The sequence below is a fragment of the Ptychodera flava genome, chromosome 9 (assembly GCF_041260155.1).
Source record: "Ptychodera flava strain L36383 chromosome 9, AS_Pfla_20210202, whole genome shotgun sequence".
Lineage (NCBI taxonomy): Eukaryota > Metazoa > Hemichordata > Enteropneusta > Ptychoderidae > Ptychodera > Ptychodera flava.
The window spans coordinates 9,204,801-9,210,533 of NC_091936.1; the positions used below are offsets into that span (position 1 = coordinate 9,204,801).

Consider the following 5,733-nt stretch of genomic DNA (forward strand, 5'->3'; position numbering starts at 1 on the left):
TAACATTTTATGAATCCTTGCATCATTTACCTCATAAAATAAAATGGGAAATATTTAAGAAATTTCTGTCAGTCATATTCGATGTAACGAAATCATATAGACTTTTTTGTTCGTTTTATCTCTACATCTGTCTATGAACAACTTCAGGTAGTTTCCCCTTTCTTCCTATTTCGATATCTTTTTGCAATTTCTTCACGTCTCGGTTTAATCATAAACGGTAATTGTTCATTAAACAATTAAGCCTCGAGTTAGGCCACCTATTCAGACGGTTAGCCATAAATTCAAATTCACTTTTTCCCCGACTGAGGACCTCTGATTGTACTGGACGTATAATTATCACAATTTATATGTGTGTCATTTAAATACAATTACATTATTCAGATACTACGCTGCAAGCATCTGCCCATGTGAGTGCAGTCTGTCTCATATTTTATTACCATTGCTATGATACGAAGACACATCGATTGGCCGTCTTCACATTAATGGATAACAGACGAGGTTTTGGCTGGCTCCACCATCGGAAACCCCTAGATGGTCTTATTTCGGTAGTGTACTAGATTCAAATGTTTCGGTTCGTGGCGAATGTACTCGACTTGCGTGTGCGGTCTGTCATGCTTTGAATATACGCGTACGCGGCCAGACTAATCAAAACCAATATTCAAATAACTGCCTCCGTCTTTATGTAAATCGAACTCGTTGTGTCAGACATCGGCTATCCGGTAAGTACAGAGTCCACCACTTCTCACTTACGTATGAGAAAAGAGTGAAAATTTCACAATCAAACGATATGACTGTCGAGAAATCTTAATGGTGAAGGTACAGAAATTCATAGTACATTGCGACGAGTGTTTCCCCCCCCCCCCGCATCTCTCAACTTACCTATGCAATTCTCGCCCGATAGAGATATAAGCTGTTCGGATAGCTAAAATGAGCATCAATCCAGTTTAAAATGCCTTCTGTTACATTGACCGTTTTGACAGGGTGACTTTTAATCCCCGATCGTTCTTTATATTCATTGCTATGTATTGATGATACGGTCAGTTATATCATATCATGATCAAATTCCTATTCTAGGTCGCTCTTGAATTTTTATTAAATCCCATTTCTAATTATATATCGAGTAAATGTCAGCTCTCAATCGTAAGATAAATATCTCCCATGTTATAGCACAAACTAATAACTTATTCTTACAGCATGTCTTTTTTCCATTTGAATAGCCTGTTTTATTACAAAACTACTGCTTTGTTGCAATAACAGTATCATTTGGCAGCTGTAAACCTTGATAATATTTAAAGTCTTAGATATGAAGAAAACGGGCTCGTTCTTAAATACAACTTATGAAATTTTTATAAGTTTTTCTGTCAATTAATCGATGATAAATAGTGTTTAATTATTTCAGTGTATATATGCGATGTTTCCCCTAAGCTTGAAATCACGTTCCATTAATGTTCATGCATACAGGTATAAATTGGTTTACATTATATGTTATTGTGTTATAATATGTTTACACTTTGAATAAGTCAAATTTGGACAGTTGATTATCAAAGTTCTCATTACGAACTCACGGTTAAATAAATACGCCTCGTGAGAGATATCTTGGCTCGCATATCTTACAATTTACTTTAAATGTTCAGCTTCATGTAGTGTGTGCACTCATTTTGAAGATTGAGGAGCAAAGACGAAGTTTTCACCGTATCGAAAATTTGTTTCCCCTCATAGAAATAGGAAGGGCGTCCATATCGATTTTCACGTTTCAAATTTTCAGGAATCTGTTTCTCTAGGACCGCGACTTTGGCCATGACTCGTGACTTGTATTCTTAAAGATGGAAGAACAGTATGAATGAAAGTTTAAGACTATCCGTCCAAGGTGCGTTCTACCTTGGATCAGTCATGGGATCTTCTTCCCTACGTATATCAGTTTAGTTAGTAAAGGAAGGTTAGAGATTTCTCTTTCGTCCTTGGGGATTACTGTTTAGGCATGCGCAGAGTACTCGGGATTTCCAAAATAGAGACTGCATGAAGACACATACTTTCTTTTCGTAGAAGACACGATTACTAACGACACTACCCAATATACAGCTTCTCCCATTTTCTGGTGGTATCTTGATATTGAGCGAACAAACTGGGAGAGCTACAGCGATCCAAGAGAACTAGAGAGTCCCACAAGCTTACTGTCGAAACATGAGGTTTTTCAATTGATATCTTTAAGGGCCATTTGATACGTCATCAGAAGAATAATGCCATGAATACAGATTGTTGGAAGTACGCATGCGCGTATTTGACGTTATTGTAAACCTCCAGCGAAGATGAACAGCATTTTCTGTTGTTCGTGAGCACTAAAGCTTAGAAACTTTCCAGAGAGCAGCATTTCTCGGAGCAATATATGACATGTTACAAGGCATCATGGGTAATTACTCAACCCTTGCAGGAAAAACTACATACTTGTATTCCGATTTAGTTAGTTGCAATTTTTCCGGGAATTTTCTCTTCTGGAGAGTGTAGAATGATATTTACAGCTTTCAAGGTGAGGATAGTATCTGTCAATTAAAAGCATTAAATATCGATGAGAATGACAAATCCATTAGGGAAGGTTGAACTGTGATGTATACTTCATATCTTGTAGAAAATAGTCCAGTGACCCCCGGCCCATTTTATTTCATCGATATATCACACAACAAATAAGTATCATTGTATGCAAAAATCGAAAAACGTGATGATTGAAAAATATGTAGTTTTGTAATTTATAAAAACGAAATTGATTTTAGAGTATAATCAAAACGTTAAATTACTTGACGTATATCAGTTTTTGACCCTTTAAACATAAAAGACAGATCAAGGTTGGTTTATAAATTATGTATGACGGGGTACAGATAATAGGTTTTCATAAACAAATATAATGGTGCATTAAATTATTACGTATTTTTGTTCAAATCCAGTATATATTTCACATGAGAGCAACTTTATCAACCAAAAAACATATTAGTAACTGTCCAAATCCAGAGAAAATTGCTAATACTTTAACTGCTTATAACAGTCTGGTGACATATCTGTGTTTTTTGCTCAATTAACCTGGCACTCAAATATCTTTCAATAACAACAACAGCGAAAACAGACTATTGCATAAAAATTTAGTGGCTTCGTCATCCATACGAAGTATGGCTACAATCATACATGAGATATGAACTAAAGATAAAATAGTTAATCCGATCATATCTGTTAAAAGTATCATACGAGCTACAATTGTTAATTGTATGGCTGTATGGTCATAAAGTTAAATCTCAAGACAGACTTCTAATATATTGAAATTTAGTTATCTAATCATAATAAACACTTTTGAAAACATGCTAGTAAAACACATTCGATGCCGCCAGTATCTTATCAGTTAGATATTTGCGAATTCAGGTAGTTGGCACCTCGAAACTGAAAGATTTAAACTTCTGATCAAACTTCCCAAAAGTACACTTTCAACGATTCTTCAAAACCAAGAATATAAATTGGGGTTGGGGTCATCGTAGAGATTTTGATGGTACTAGAGGAATAAATTCCCTAATCTTTACAGATATTTGAAAATCAAAATGGTCGCCATCCCTGTGTTATCTCTATGGGGGGAAATAAAATTCCCGATTTTCAAAACACTAAGCCGGTGAAGACTTTATTTACTTCATAAGCTTCAAAATGCTCCCCCCAAACACACACACAAGTGGTAGGCCAAAAGAATATTGAAAAAGTTTGAGAGTCCGAATATCTATCCCCGAGGTGCGTTCTACCTTAGGTTGGATTCTCAGACTAGTATTTTAATAACCAACTCTCTATCGAACAAATGCTGTGTCAAATTAACCTTATGAAAAATATGTGCGAAGAAACGAGAGATGCCAATCTCAGAGATGCTCATGCATAAATGAGATCAGTGAAAAAAGTCATTGCAAGAATATTGGTTAAAGTCACGGCATTCCTGTAAAACATGACTTGATCTGACCAGACGACAACACGGCAATCGTTATTTCTGTGTTTGCTATCATAAAATCGATCAATCGTCATCAAGAAGTCTCCAGAAATGCTTGTGGAGATCGTCAGGGCGACACAGGCTGCCATACGTGTGTGCATCTATCATTAATAAGGCCATCTGTTTGTTGTCACATATGAATAATGATGAACACCACAGAAAAGAAGATGGCAAGTTCTCCAGTTTTGACGATGCTTCAGGACACACATACCACTCCTAGACAGACAGGCTGCTGATGTACTCAAAGGAAATTGTAGAGCGATGTGGCGACACAGTAAAAAAAGACTTTACGGTCGGTTCTAAATCATGCGTCTTATCACAGACTTTTCCATCGTTTTTTATTACCGGGTAAAATAGATTACTTGTCGCCATGAAAATTGTATGAAAATTCCAACATTCGATTTGTCAACACAACCGCTACATGTGTTGTGTTCTGTGTTTCAACTGAATCCTCTAGCGGACTAGAAGTCATCCTGACTTACAGGTAGTTTTAGTGTTTGAGACGCAGTGCTAACATTACATCGTATTACTTGGTTAATACTTTGTTTTACAGCACGCTTTAGGGAGAAGAATGTGTGACTGTGTTTGTTTTATAACGTAAATATAGTAAATACATCAGCAAAAGTTATAGCTAAGGTCAGGTTAAGTCTCTGTCACTACATGAAATATGAAATTTTACTGCGCATGCCGAAGAAAATTGCGTTCCTCAGGAGAAGCCGGCAAACCATTCAATCCTTCAATTTATAAGACCATTTTTGAAAAAGTTTAACGAGATAAGCTCATAAGAATAGATAAAATTTGCCGTAAAAACTGAATATATAATGCCAGAAGTAAAGCGTTTCAAAATTTCTTGTTCGGTTCATTAAACTTCCCGAGTGGAAGGCGTTGCAAAAATAATGGAGCAAATTCACAGATTGACCGTAAAAGTTAACTTACAGTCTATTGTAAATCAAGCGTTTGCATTTGGGTGTTATTTTACTGCAATATTTACCACTTTCTCGCAAAATAACGACAATGCCTGCTTTGCGTCGGTTCACCATCAGTGAGAATGGACGACCTTTCATACATCTGTGTCGCGGACAAATATCAATAACACATTGAGTCCCTGAAGTGCACTAAACACTCCCAATCGAAGCTATCCAAACGCTTCAGATTTTTGCTGTTGTACAAAAAATGTGGCTTTTGTGATTATTACAGACAGCTAACAAACACCAAGCTGGTCAGTGAACTTAACGTTGGTACATCTTTGCACGAATTTCGATGCTATTTCAATAACCAAAATTCAATGACCCCTAGCTGCCATACTGTACTTAGCAATTAACCTCGCCAACAAAGCTATATTTAGAGACATACTGTGTGACAACTAACAAACAACGATAATAAAAAGCGTCTCGTATAATTATTGCTTAAATGTAATGCAGTCTCTTGATTAATACATAAATTGATGAAAACACTATCGTAATATAGGCTTATCTTCTGAAAACAATGTGAATTTAAATTTATACACTTAATGAATAAATACACAGTGACAGAAAGCGCTATTGGTTGTATACATGTAACGCCTAACTCAATTTAACATTAACTTTTGTTGGAATTCTTAACTCTAGTGGCCATCAAATTGGCAGATACTTTGCTGCGTTTTATACCTGTACATCAAGATACACGCTATGATCTGTTTGTACAGGGTGACTGTCAAGGTTTAAAGTAACACTTTGTCGACATCTTTAGTT

At 36.1% G+C, this 5,733-nt stretch overlaps 1 long non-coding RNA gene across 1 annotated transcript in view; it reads left to right on the forward strand.

Moving 5' to 3' along the window:
* The first annotated feature begins 462 nt into the window (after nucleotides 1–462).
* LOC139139927 (uncharacterized) overlaps nucleotides 463–5,733 on the forward strand; it is a 16,704-nt gene continuing 11,433 nt past the window's right edge. The window contains exon 1 of the long non-coding RNA XR_011553908.1: nucleotides 463–719. This is a non-coding gene — a long non-coding RNA (uncharacterized lncRNA). The remainder of the gene's footprint in view (nucleotides 720–5,733) is intronic.